A 14,148-nucleotide genomic window follows, 5' to 3' on the forward strand; every position below is an offset into this window, starting at 1 on the left:
TTTCATTTCGTAGAATGGAAGATATATTACAGAAATAGAGGTGATTTTGAATGGTTTTTGGAATAAAAGTATACCTTGAAATTGAACTCAAAGTGGCAGAAATGTTCAATTTTTGCCAATGTTCAAGAGTAAACAGATTACACCACACGTCCAATACACGTCAACTGGTGGGTCTAATATGCTTTCAGAAATGTGCTGATATTATTTATACCATTTTTACAATAATGCAGTAGTCTGCATAACAGTAAATCTTCTATTTTTTTTTTTTTTTTCTTCAACAAGTCGGCCGTCTCCCACCGAGGCAGGGTGACCCAAAAAAAAAGAAAGAAAATCCCCAAAAAGAAAATACTTTCATCATTCAACACTTTCACCACACTCGCACATTATCACTGTTTTTGCAGAGGTGCTCAGAATACAACAGTTTAGAAGCATACACATATAAAGATACACAACATATCCCTCCAAACTGCCAATATCCCAAACCCCTCCTTTAAAGTGCAGGCATTGTACTTCCCATTTCCAGGACTCAAGTCCGACTATATGAAAATAACCGGTTTCCCTGAATCCCTTCACTAAATATTACCCTGCACACACTCCAACAGATCGTCAGGTCCCAAGTACCATTCGTCTCCATTCACTCCTATCTAGCACTCTCATGCACGCTTCCTGGAAGTCCAAGCCCCTTGCCCACAAAACCTCCTTTACCCCCTCTCTCCAACCCTTTCGAGGACGACCCCTACCCCTCCTTCCTTCCCCTATAGATTTATATGCTTTCCATGTCATTCTACTTTGATCCATTCTCTCTAAATGACCAAACCACCTCAACAACCCCTCTTCTGCCCTCTGACTAATACTTTTATTAACTCCACACCTTTTCCTAATTTCCACACTCCGAATTTTCTGCATAATATTTACACCACACATTGCCCTTAAACAGGACATCTCCACTGCCTCCAACCGACTCCTCGCTGCTGCATTTACCACCCAAGCTTCACACCCATATAAGAGTGTTGGTACTACTATACTTTCATACATTCCCTTCTTTGCCTCCATAGATAACGTTTTTTGACTCCACATGTACCTCAACGCACCACTCACCTTTTTTCCCTCATCAATTCTATGATTAACCTCATCCTTCATAAATTCATCCGCCGACACGTCAACTCCCAAGTATCTGAAAACATTCACTTCTTCCATACTCCTCCTCCCCAATTTGATATCCAATTTTTCTTTATCTAAATCATTTGACACCCTCATCACCTTACTCTTTTCTATGTTCACTTTCAACTTTCTACCTTTACACACATTCCCAAACTCATCCACTAACCTTCGCAATTTTTCTTTAGAATCTCCCATAAGCACAGTATCATCAGCAAAAAGTAACTGAGTCAATTCCCATTTTGAATTTGATTCCCCAAATTTTTTTGTGTGAATAAAAATTCAAAATGGAAAGCAAGCGTAATATAAGAGGGGTCTAGAGACATGACTAATGAACAGAGAAAATGTTATTTTAGTGCTAGGAATGTCTGCATTGTTTATTCTTTGCCCCTATTTTGAAATTGGCCTTACTTGAATTGTGTATGAAATTGGCCAAATTACCAATTTCTGATTGCTTTATTGGGTAGTTGAAATCTGTAAATGGGCAATTTATTGTACTCACTCGATAGAACAAATGGAGTTCTAGTGAAATAGCTATGAGTGTGGGTGACTGGAATAATCAAATTGGCCGAAAATAGGGCTTGAAGTGGGCAAAATCGGCGATGCATAAATATTGCCAAGAGCGCTCATTTCGTGAGAGCATAATTCCATATGTTTTACATCAAATTGTGTTTTTTTTGGGGGGGGAGGGCATCATTACCATCAGGAAAAGATTATCATTTCATAAGAATGTAATTTTTTTTCGAGTATTTCTTGACACAGAACGAAAACTGAGAATCAGGGGTCCTGACAGTGAAAGGGTTAAAGTGCAGGCATTGTACTTCCCACTTCCATCACTTAAAGTCTGGCTAACTGGTATCCCTGAGTCCCTTTACAAAATATTACCCTGCTCACACCCCAACAGCTTGTCAAGTCCCAAATACCATTTGTCTCCATTCACGCCTATCTAATACACACTCACATGCCTGCTCTTTGTCCAAGCCACTTGCACACAAAACCTCTTTCACCCTGTCCATCCTTTTCTAGGACAACCCTTACCCCTTCTCCCCTTTACTACAGATTTATACACCTTTCAAATCATCCTGTTTTGCTTCATTCTCTCTAAATGGCCAAACCACCACCACATTATTATTATTCTTTCCAACAAACCAGCCATATCCCACCGAGGCAGGGTGGCCCAAAAAGAAAAACAAGTTTCTCTTTTTAAATCTAGTAATTTATACAGGAAAAGGGGTTATTAGCCCCTTGCTCCCAGCATTTTAGTCGCCTCTTACAACACACATGGCTTACAGAGGAAGAATTCTGTTCCACTTCCCCATGGAGATAAGAGGAAATAAACAAGAATAAGAACTAGTAAGAAAATGGAAGAAAAACCAGAGAGGTGCATATATATATGCTTGTACATGGGCTAGTAACCCCTTTTCCTGTAAAGATTACTAAAAAGAATAAGAAGAAGAAAATTGTCAAAGTGGGAAGTCTGAATGTGCGTGGATGTTGTGCAGATGATAAGAAAGAGATGATTGTGGATGTTATGAATGAGAAGAAGCTGGATGTCCTGGCTTTAAGTGAAACAAAGCTGAAGGGGGTGGGAGAGTTTCAGTGGAGAGGAATAAATGGGATTAGGTCAGGGGTTTCAAATAGAGTTAGAGCTAAAGAAGGAGTAGCAATAATGTTGAAGGATAAGCTATGGCAGGAAAAGAGGGACTATAAATGTATTAATTCAAGGATTATGTGGAGTAAAATGAAGATAGGATGTGAAAAGTGGGTTATAAGAAGCGTGTATGCACCTGGAGAAGAGAGAAGTGTAGAGGAGAGAGAGAGATTTTGGGAAATGTTGAGTGAATGCATGGGGAGTTTTGAATTAAGTGTGAGAGTAATGGTGGTTGGGGATTTCAATGCTAAAGTGGGTAAAAATGTTATGGAGGGAGTAGTAGGTAAATTTGGGGTGCCAGGGGTAAATGTAAATGGGGAGCCTTTAATTGAGCTATGTGTAGAAAGAGATTTGGTAATAAGTAATACATATTTTATGAAAGAGGATAAATGAATATACAAGATATGATGTAGCACGTAATGAAAGTAGTTTATTAGATTATGTATTGGTGGATAAAAGGTTGATGGGTAGGCTCCAGGATGTACATGTTTATAGAGGGGCAACTGATATATCGGATCATTATTTAGTTGTAGCTACAGTTAGAGTAAGAGGTAGATGGGACAAGAGAAAGGTGGCAACAACAAGTAGGAGGGAAGTGAAAGTGTATAAACTAAGGGAGGAGGAAGTTTGGGCGAGATATAAGCGACTATTGGCAGAAAGGTGGGCTAGTGCAAAGATGAATAGTGGGGGGGCTGAAGAGGGTTGGAATAGTTTTAAAAATGCAGTATTAGAATGTGGGGCAGAAGTTTGTGGTTATACGAGGGTGGGGGCAGGAGGAAAGAGGAGTGATTGGTGGAATGATGAAGTAAACGGTGTGATAAAAGAGAAAAAGGTAGCTTATGAGAGGTTTTTACAAAGCAGAAGTGTTATAAGAAGAGCAGAGTATATGGAGAGTAAAAGAAAGGTAAAGAGAGTGGTGAGAGAGTGCAAAAGGAGAGCAGATGATAGAGTGGGAGAGGTACTGTCAAGAAATTTTAATGAAAATAAGAAAAAATTTTGAAGTGAGTTAAACAAGTTAAGAAAGCCTAGGGAAAGTATGGATTTGTCAGTTAAAAACAGAGTAGGGGAGTTAGTATATGGGGAGATGGAGGTATTAGGAAGATGGCGAGAATATTTTGAGGAACTTTTAAATGTTAAGGAAGAAACAGAGGCAGTAATTTCATGCACTGGTCAGGGAGGTATACCATCGTTTAGGAGTGAAGAAGAGCAGAATGTAAGTGTGGGGGAGGTACGTGAGGCATTACGTAAAATGAAAGGGGGTAAAGCAGCTGGAACTGATGGGATCATGACAGAAATGTTAAAAGCAGGGGGGGATATAGTGTTGGAGTGGTTGGTACTTTTGTTTAATAAATGTATGAAAGAGGGGAAGGTACCTAGGGATTGGCGGAGAGCATGTATAGTCCCTTTATATAAAGGGAAAGGGGACAAAAGAGACTGTAAAAATTATAGAGGAATAAGCTTACTGAGTATACCAGGAAAAGTGTACAGTAGGGTTATAATTGAAAGAATTAGAGGTAAGACAGAATGTAGGATTGCGGATGAGCAAGGAGGTTTCAGAGTGGGTAGGGGATGTGTAGATCAAGTGTTTACATTGGAGCATATATGTGAACAGTATTTAGATAAAGATAGGGAAGTTTTTATTGCATTTATGGATTTAGAAAAGGCATATGATAGAGTGGATAGAGGAGCAATGTGGCAGATGTTGCAAGTATATGGAATAGGTGGTAAGTTATTAAATGCTGTAAAGAGTTTTTATGAGGATAGTGAGGCTCAGGTTAGGGTGTGTAGAAGAGAGGGAGAATACTTCCCGGTAAAAGTAGGTCTTAGACAGGGATGTGTAATGTCACCATGGTTGTTTAATATATTTATAGATGGGGTTGTAAAGGAAGTAAATGCTAGGGTGTTCGGGAGAGGGGTGGGATTAAATTTTGGGGAATCAAATTCAAAATGGGAATTGACACAGTTACTTTTTGCTGATGATACTATGCTTATGGGAGATTCTAAAGAAAAATTGCAAAGGTTAGTGGATGAGTTTGGGAATGTGTGTAAAGGTAGAAAGTTGAAAGTGAACATAGAAAAGAGTAAGGTGATGAGGGTGTCAAATGATTTAGATAAAGAAAAATTGGATATCAAATTGGGGAGGAGGAGTATGGAAGAAGTGAATGTTTTCAGATACTTGGGAGTTGACGTGTCGGCGGATGGATTTATGAAGGATGAGGTTAATCATAGAATTGATGAGGGAAAAAAGGTGAGTGGTGCGTTGAGGTACATGTGGAGTCAAAAAACGTTATCTATGGAGGCAAAGAAGGGAATGTATGAAAGTATAGTAGTACCAACACTCTTATATGGGTGTGAAGCTTGGGTAGTAAATGCAGCAGCGAGGAGACGGTTGGAGGCAGTGGAGATGTCCTGTTTAAGGGCAATGTGTGGTGTAAATATTATGCAGAAAATTCGGAGTGTGGAAATTAGGAAAAGGTGTGGAGTTAATAAAAGTATTAGTCAGAGGGCAGAAGAGGGGTTGTTGAGGTGGTTTGGTCATTTAGAGAGAATGGATCAAAGTAGAATGACATGGAAAGCATATAAATCTATAGGGGAAGGAAGGCGGGGTAGGGGTCGTCCTCGAAAGGGTTGGAGAGAGGGGGTAAAGGAGGTTTTGTGGGCAAGGGGCTTGGACTTCCAGCAAGCGTGCGTGAGCGTGTTAGATAGGAGTGAATGGAGACGAATGGTACTTGGGACCTGACTATCTGTTGGAGTGTGAGCAGGGTAATATTTAGTGAAGGGATTCAGGGAAACCGGTTATTTTCATATAGTCGGACTTGAGTCCTGGAAATGGGAAGTACAATGCCTGCACTTTAAAGGAGGGGTTTGGGATATTGGCAGTTTGGAGGAATATGTTGTGTATCTTTATATGTGTATGCTTCTAGACTGTTTTATTCTGAGCACCTCTGCAAAAACAGTGATAATGTGCAAGTGTGGTGAAAGTGTTGAATGATGATGAAAGTATTTTCTTTTTGGGGATTTTCTTTCTTTTTTGGGTCACCCTGCCTCAGTGGGAGACGGCCGACTTGTTAAAAAAAAAACATGTATGTGTAGTGCGACCTAAGTGTAAGTAGAAGTAGCAAGACATACCTGAAATCTTGCATGTTTATGAGACAGAAAAGACACCAGCAATCTTACCATCGCGTAAAACAAGGACAGGCTTCCGTTTTACACTCACTTGGCAGGATGCTAGTACCTCCCTGGGCAGTTGTTGTCTGCCAACCTACTACGTACCTTATTATTATTATTATTATTTTTTTTTTTTTCAACAAGTCGGCCGTCTCCCACCGAGGCAGGGTGACCCAAAAAAAAAAAAGAAAGAAAATCCCCAAAAAGAAAATACTTTCATCATTATTCAACACTTTCACCACACTCGCACATTATCACTGTTTTTGCAGAGGTGCTCAGAATACAACAGTTTAGGAGCATACACATATGAAGATACACAACATATCCCTCCAAACTGCCAATATTATTATTATTATTTTTTTTTTAATAAGTTGGCTGTCTCCCACCGAGACAGGGTGACCCAAAAAGAAAGAAAATCCCCAAAAAGAAAATACTTTTATCATCATTCAACACTTTCACCTCATTCATACATAAACACAGTTTTTGAAGAGGTGCCAGAAAACAACAGTTTAGAAGCATATACGTATAAAGATAAACAACATATCCCTCCAAACCGCCAATATCCCAAACCCCTCCTTTAAAGTGCAGGCATTGTACTTCCCATTTCCAGTACTCAAGTCCGGCTATATAAAAATAACCGGTTTCCCTGAATCTCTTCACTAAATATTACCCTGCTCACACTCCAACAGCTCGTCAGGTCCCAAATACCATTCGTCTCCATTCACTCCTATCTAACATGCTCACGCATGCTTGCTGGAAGTCCAAGCCCCTCACCCACAAAACCTCCTTTACCCCCTCCCTCCAACCTTTTCGAGGACAACCCCTACCCTGCATTCCTTCCCCTACAGATTTATACGCTCTCCATGTCATTCTACTCTGATCCATTCTCTCTAAATGACCAAACCACCTCAACAACCCCTCTTCAGCCCTCTGACTAATACTTTTATTAACTCCACACCTCCTAATTTCCACACTCTGAATTCTCTGCTCAGTATTTACACCACACATTGCCCTTAGACAGGACATCTCCACTGCCTCCAACCGCCTTCTCGCTGCAGCATTTACAACCCAAGCTTCACACCCATATAAGAGTGTTGATACCAGTATACTTTCATATATTCCCTTCTTTGCCTCCATAGATAATGTTTTTTGTCTCCACATATACCTCAATGCACCACTCACCGTTTTTTCCTTCATCAATACTATGGTTAACCTCATCCTTCATACATCCATCAACTTCCAAATATCTGAAAACATTCACTTCTTCCATACTCCTCCTCTCCAATTTGATATCCAATTTTTCTTTATCTAAATCATTTGATACCCTCATCACCTTACTCCTTTTCTATGTTCACTTTCAACTTTCTACCTTTACTACCTTTATTATTCTTTCTTATTCTTCTTTCAACACACCGGCTGTATCCCACCGAGGCGGGGTGGCCCAAAAGGAAAAGCGAAAGTTTCTCCTTTTTTTTTTTTTTTCAACAAGCCGGCCGTCTCCACCGAGGCAGGGTGACCCAAGAAAGAAAGAAAATCCCCAAAAAGAAAATACTTTCATCATCATTCAACACTTTCACCACACTCACACATTATCACTGTTTTTGCAGAGGTGCTCAAGATACAACAGTTTAGAAGCATACACATGTAAAGATACACAACATATCCCTCCAAACTGCCAATATCCCAAACTCCTCCTTTAAAGTTCAGGACTCAAGTCCAACTATATGAAAATAACCGGTTTCCCTGAATCCCTTCACTAAATATTACCCTGCTCACACTCCAACAGATCGTCAGGTCCCAAGTACCATTCGTCTCAATTCACTCCTATCTAACACGCTCACGCACGCTTGCTGGAAGTCCAAGCCCCTCGCCCACAAAACCTCCATTACCACTTCTCTCCAACCCTTTCGATTACGACCCCTTTCACATTTAGTAATATATACAGGAGAAGAGGTTACTAGCCCCTTGCTCCCAGCATTACCTTTATTATTATTATTATTATCAAAAAGAAGCATTAAACCTTCGAGGATCATACAGCGACCAAACCACCTTGACAACCTCTCCTCAGTCCTCTGAATAATACTTTCAGTAACTCCACACCTCCTCCTAATTTCCACACTATGAATTCTCTGGATAATATTTGCACTACACATTGGCCTTAGACACAACATCTCTACTGTGTCCAACCTCTTCCTTACTGCAGCATTTACAACCCATGCTTCACACCCATGTAAGAGTGTTGGTACCACTATACTCTTGTACATTCCCTTGTTTTCCTCCATGGATGACTTTTTTTTGTTTCCACAGATACCTCAATGCTCCACCCACCCTTTTTACTTCATCAGTTCTATGGTTTACCTCATCCTTCATAAATCTATCTGCTGACAAGTCTACTCTCAAATTATTTTTTTTTTTTTTTTATTATCACACCGGCCGATTCCCACCAAGGCAGGGTGGCCCGAAAAAGAAAAACTTTCACCATCATTCACTCCATCACTGTCTTGCCAGAAGGGTGCTTTACACTACAGTTTTTAAACTGCAACATTAACACCCCTCCTTCAGAGTGCAGGCACTGTACTTCCCATCTCCAGGACTCAAGTCCGGCCTGCCGGTTTCCCTGAATCCCTTCATAAATGTTACTTTGCTCACACTCCAACAGCACGTCAAGTATTAAAAACCATTTGTCTCCATTCACTCCTATCAAACACGCTCACGCATGCCTGCTGGAAGTCCAAGCCCCTCGCACACAAAACCTCCTTTACCCCCTCCCTCCAACCCTTCCTAGGCCGACCCCTACCCCGCCTTCCTTCCACTACAGACTGATACACTCTTGAAGTCATTCTGTTTCGCTCCATTCTCTCTACATGTCCGAACCACCTCAACAACCCTTCCTCAGCCCTCTGGACAACAGTTTTGGTAATCCCGCACCTCCTCCTAACTTCCAAACTACGAATTCTCTGCATTATATTCACACCACACATTGCCCTCAGACATGACATCTCCACTGCCTCCAGCCTTCTCCTCGCTGCAACATTCATCACCCACGCTTCACACCCATATAAGAGCGTTGGTAAAACTATACTCTCATACATTCCCCTCTTTGCCTCCAAGGACAAAGTTCTTTGTCTCCACAGACTCCTAAGTGCACCACTCACTCTTTTTCCCTCATCAATTCTATGATTCACCTCATCTTTCATAGACCCATCCGCTGACACGTCCACTCCCAAATATCTGAATACGTTCACCTCCTCCATACTCTCTCCCTCCAATCTGATATTCAATCTTTCATCACCTAATCTTTTTGTTATCCTCATAACCTTACTCTTTCCTGTATTCACCTTTAATTTTCTTCTTTTGCACACCCTACCAAATTCATCCACCAATCTCTGCAACTTCTCTTCAGAATCTCCCAAGAGCACAGTGTCATCAGCAAAGAGCAGCTGTGACAACTCCCACTTTGTGTGTGATTCTTTATCTTTTAACTCCACGCCTCTTGCCAAGACCCTCGCATTTACTTCTCTTACAACCCCATCTATAAATATATTAAACAACCACGGTGACATCACACATCCTTGTCTAAGGCCTACTTTTACTGGGAAAAAATTTCCCTCTTTCCTACATACTCTAACTTGAGCCTCACTATCCTCGTAAAAACTCTTCACTGCTTTCAGTAACCTACCTCCTACACCATACACTTGCAACATCTGCCACATTGCCCCCCTATCCACCCTGTCATACGCCTTTTCCAAATCCATAAATGCCACAAAGACCTCTTTAGCCTTATCTAAATACTGTTCACTTATATGTTTCACTGTAAACACCTGGTCCACACACCCCCTACCTTTCCTAAAGCCTCCTTGTTCATCTGCTATCCTATTCTCCGTCTTACTCTTAATTCTTTCAATTATAACTCTACCATACACTTTACCAGGTACACTCAACAGACTTATATACTCCCTCCCTCCAGTGTGAGATCCAATTTTTCCTTACCTAACTCTTTTTGATACCCTGATCACTTTACTCTTCCTATGTTCACCTTCAACTTTCTACCTTTACACACCCTCCCAAACTCATCCACAAACCTTTGCAACTTCTCTTTAGAATCTCCCAAAAGCACAGTATCATCAGTAAAAAGTAACCATATCAACTCTCATTTTGTATTTGATTCTCCATAATTTAGTCCTACCCCTCCCCAGCACCCTAGCATTTACTTCTTTTACAGCCCCATCTATAAATATGTTAAACAGCCATGGTGACATTACACATCCCTATCTAATACCTACTTTTACTAGAAAGTAATCTCCCTCTCTCCTACACACCCTGACCTGAGCCTCACTATAATCATAAAAACTTTGCAGTATTTATTATAAGTAGTACATTTAAAAAAAATTAATCTGACTGAAATTCACAACAGCCTGTGCATATTTTCAGTAAGAAAACTAAACAAAAATTAGTACTTTCAGATTGAAATGAAAGAGAAGCATGGTGATAAGACTAACTTAACTTGGCCAGAGAAGTGTGATATAAGGTAAAATGAACACCTTTCTTTATTTAAAGAGTTGCCTTTTTTATTCTTTAAAAATTGGAATCAGTAGCAACAATATTGAGATCTGTGTATATTGAACACAAGACTAGTTTATGAACATCTCATGGAGACACCCATTGTCTGTGTGAGAATTTTCAAGTAAACATCATTTGACTGATTGTCCCATTTGATCAAAGCACATAGATTTCATTTCCAACCCCGTTTTAATGAATTGATGCCCTTACTCTGGCTGCCCTCCTTTCGGTAAGTCGAACTTTATTGTTAATACAGTGGACCCCCGGATTACGACATTAATCCGTTCCAGAGAGCGTGTCTTATACTGAATCTGTCATAATCCGAATTAATTTTCCCCATAAGAAATAATGGAAATCCAATTAATCCATTCCAGACACCCAAAAGTATTAAACAAAATAATTTTTTTACATGAAATATACATTTCCCTACACAGAAAACAATGAGACATGCAGAATAAATAAATAATAAAATGACACTTGCCTTTATTGAAGAAGTATTGATGAGTGTTGAGACAGGAGGAGGGGAGAGGATGGAGGTGTACTAGTGTTTGGAAGGGGAATCCCCTTCCATAAGGACTTCAGGTACCAAGTCCTTATCTGTGGTTACTTCCCTCCTTTGCTTTTTAATGCCACTAGAACCAGCTTCAGAGTCACTGGACCCCTGTCGCACAAAATATCTGTCCAGAGAGCTCTGTTTCTGGCATCTCTTTAAGATTTCCCTAAAATGGGATACAACATTGTCATTGTAGATGTTGCCAGCACAGCCTGCAACAGGTGTGTCAGGATGATGTTCATTCATAAATGTTTGTGCATAAGAAAGCAGGAACACTGCAGCAGGCCTGTTGGCCCATACTAGGCAGGTCCTTCACAAACCATCCCACTAACAGAATTGTATTTGCCCAATCCAATTTTCAATCCTTCCCAAGTAATAAACTTTGATAATTCTATTCATGGGGAAATGGAACAGAATTCTTCCTCCGTAAGCCATGCGTGTTGTAAGAGGCGACTAAAATGCCGGGAGCAAGGGGCTAGTAACCCCTTCTCCTGTATAAATTACTAAATTTAAAAAGAGAAACTTTTGTTTTTCTTTTTGAGCCACCCTGCCTCGGTGGGATACGGCCGGTTTGTTGAAAAAAAGAAAGAAAGAAAGCTATTCACTCGTGCAAGTCCCAGTCAAATCAAATTGTGTATGTGGGGAAGTACCCTGGCTGGTATGTGGGGAAGTACCCTGGCTGGTGTGTGGGGAAGTACCCTGGCTGGTATATGGGGAAGTACCCTGGCTGGTGTACACAAGAAAGCAGGAACACTGCAGCAGACCTGTTGGCCCATACTACCACCCTCTACCACCACCAATTTCGTATCTTTCTACAAACTTTTTCTTGAATTCTATAGTGTTTTTCACCCTCTTTACCAAAGGGCTGGCACTAGAAGCTTTCTTTGGGTCCATGGTCCTCTATCCACTCTATCATATGCCTTTTCTAAATCCATAAATGCAATAAAAACTTCCCTACCGTTATCTAAATACTGTTCACATATATGTTTCAATGTAAACACTTGATCTACACATCCCCTACCCACTCTGAAGCCTCCTTGCTCATCCGCAATTCTACATTTTGTCTTACCTCTAATTCTTTCAATTATAACCCTACTGTATACTTTTCCTGGTATACTCAGTAAACTTATTCCTCTATAATTTTCACAATCTCTTTTGTCCCTTTTCCCTTTATATAAAGGGACTATACATGCTCTCCGCCAATCCCTAGGTACCTTCCCCTCTTTCATACATTTATTAAACAAAAGTACCAACCACTCCAACACTATATCCCCCCTTGCTTTTAACATTTCTGTCATGATCCCATCAGTTCCAGCTGCTTTACCCCCTTTCATTCTACGTAATGCCTCATGTACCTCAAAATATTCTCGCCATCTACCTAATACCTCCCTCTCCCCATCTACTAACTCCCCTACTCTGTTTTTAACTTGTTTTTAATTTGTGAACGTATATTAGACCCACCAGCTGGCGTGTATAAGACTTGAGGTCATTTGTTCACTCTTGAACATCGGCAAAATTTAACATTTCCGCTACTTTGAGCTAAGTTTCAAGCCATTTCCGGTACTAAAACCAATCAAAATCATCTCTATTTCTGTAACATATCTTTCATTCTATCAAATGAGACCTAGAAATCGCAAATACAACTATAAAAAACATACGAAAAAACACTGCAAAGTCGGTGTTTTAATCCAAAATTACAGTCTCGGTTTTTTTCTCTTATTATGCACTGTGTGCTGCAGGATTTGTTTTATGTGGTGCACACATACCATATAGATGTATTCTCTCGTATCTAGGCCCAAATTTACTGCTCACAGCTTATCAAAGTGAGCTGAGCTCATTGTGTAGATCTACGGCTCGGACCCTGAAAGAGTTAAAATGCTTCAAAGTGTAATGAAGACCATGAATTATTAAAATTTCAAATTTATTAACAAGAATCACATTTGAAATCTAGAGATTTTCAACAATTTCATACAACTGTATAATATACACTAATAGGAATGAATGCAATACTGCAAATTATTCATAACTTAAGTGGTCTGAACTCTGAACAAAGTTTGATAAATACAGTACCCATATTACTACTGAAGATGCATTACTAAGGCATAAAATTCCATAACTAATTTCATTTATTGTTGAACAATGAAATTAAAAATAATGTACAGTACTCAGTTTACTAGGTTTAGCACCTTTTTTTTTTTTTTTTTTCAACAAGTCGGCCGTCTCCCACCGAGGCAGGGTGACCCAAAAAAGAAAGAAAATCCCCAAAAAGAAAATACTTTCATCATCATTCAACACTTTCACCACACTCACACATTATCACTGTTTTTGCAGAGGTGCTCAGAATACAACAGTTTAGAAGCATACACATATAAAGATACACAACATATCCCTCCAAACTGCCAATATCCCAAACCCCTCCTTTAAAGTGCAGGCATTGTACTTCCCATTTCCAGGACTCAAGTCCGACTATAATAATAATAAATAATATAATAATAATAATCTTGCCTTCTCTCTCACATTCCCTCATGTTCTAACCCACCCTCCCTCCCTCTTGTATCTAATCAACATGGCATAGGCAATAGCAATAGGACACTTTTGTCTTGTGTCCCCTCTCTATCTTACCTGATGCAACACTACATGCTATCGACCTCAGTGCTATTGTGAGGCCAATGGAAGGATTGTAGTGAGGGTAATTGCATGCCTGAGCCATTGTGTGGAGAGGGTAGGGTTGTGGCAAGAGTAGCAGGTTCAGTAGACAACCACCTCTCATGGCTCCACCTACTGCATTTCTGCTTGTTCACTGTTCATTTTTTGTATCGATTTCTACCTTTTGTTGTGAAGATTGAACATTTATCACAGTAACTACTATTTTTTTTATCAGTTCAATTCTGTGTGTGTATTCATTTTATGCATGTATTGGGAGTTTATATTTGTTTGGTAGAGATTGGTCAGGAACCATAGATTTTTATATTTAGGCTTTTGTAAGGCTTGAATTATTAACATTTTTTCCTTGGTTAATTTTTGACCAAATGAATTAATACTTTATGTATGATCACTC

This window comes from Cherax quadricarinatus, chromosome 85 (assembly GCF_038502225.1).
Source record: "Cherax quadricarinatus isolate ZL_2023a chromosome 85, ASM3850222v1, whole genome shotgun sequence".
Classification (NCBI taxonomy): domain Eukaryota; kingdom Metazoa; phylum Arthropoda; class Malacostraca; order Decapoda; family Parastacidae; genus Cherax; species Cherax quadricarinatus.